Source organism: Camelina sativa, chromosome 15 (assembly GCF_000633955.1).
Source record: "Camelina sativa cultivar DH55 chromosome 15, Cs, whole genome shotgun sequence".
NCBI lineage: Eukaryota > Viridiplantae > Streptophyta > Magnoliopsida > Brassicales > Brassicaceae > Camelina > Camelina sativa.
The window spans coordinates 14,863,366-14,864,473 of record NC_025699.1 but is presented as its reverse complement, the minus strand read 5'-3'; positions in this window follow the sequence as shown (position 1 = coordinate 14,864,473).

The window sequence follows — 1,108 nt, the reverse complement described above, 5'->3', positions numbered from 1 at the left end:
ATTCTAGTATGTGACACATGATCTACAACAATATTAACAAACAAACAATTATCACACAACATTGATGCAAGGTCTAAGAATGTACCGTACGCTGTTCTCAATTGTTTGATTTTCATCAGGTGATGAAAACAAGTTCCCAAGGCATTAACCTCATATTTAAAAATTGAACGAGGTACCTTGACAAGCTTCTGAGCGTAGCAGAAGATCAGATTTGTTCTCAGAAGGCAACAGCCACAGGATCCTTCACAATGACTCAAAGAGCGAGATCTCTTCAGGTTTCTGCTAGCTCCTTTCGTCAACACCAACCCTATGTTGGATGTGCCTTTAAAATACTTGACAATCCTTTTAGCAGCTCACATGTGTGATACTTTACGATCATGGATGTGGCTTCATCTCCACTTCTCTGTAACTCATATGCACTGATCAAACCTTTGGCATACTTGCATTAGTATATGAATATTTCATCATCTCGTGATGAAGTGAATGTGTTTTGTCTAGCGAACTCTCCTTAGAGCTTTGTACGACCAATCGGGCCTTGTGCTCCACAACTTTTCCAACTTGTCCATCTTCTGTTTCCACAATCGTCACCCATAAACAACAAAGTTCCTTCAGCACAATGAATTCATCAGCCAAGCACTGACCTGCAATAGCATCGACAGACCTAGTACAACCTATGTAGCTTCACCCATGTTTCAACTTAACTCCATTGGCAAAGCTCTGACATGCAACGCCNTAGCTTCACCCATGTTTCAACTTAACTCCATTGGCAAAGCTCTGACATGCAACGCCACTAACTGCATCTGAACAACTCTGTGTAATAGCAGCAGAAACAACAACTCTGCCCTCCTGAATCCTTCCAGCAGCTTCTTGATGGAAGTGATTCTCACAGTTTTCTGAGTGCTACAACTTACACTTGACAAACAGCTAGTTAATACACTCCTTCTTAGATCATGTCTCTAGACATCATAGAACTTTGCTGATTGAACTCTTTTGTTTGTGGATTGGACGACTTCGAAATATAATAGCTATTATCAGAGCGCTGACCTTGGACTCAAATACTATCGCGCTCATCAACCACCTGACATCTTTCCTTGGTGAATGTAACAGC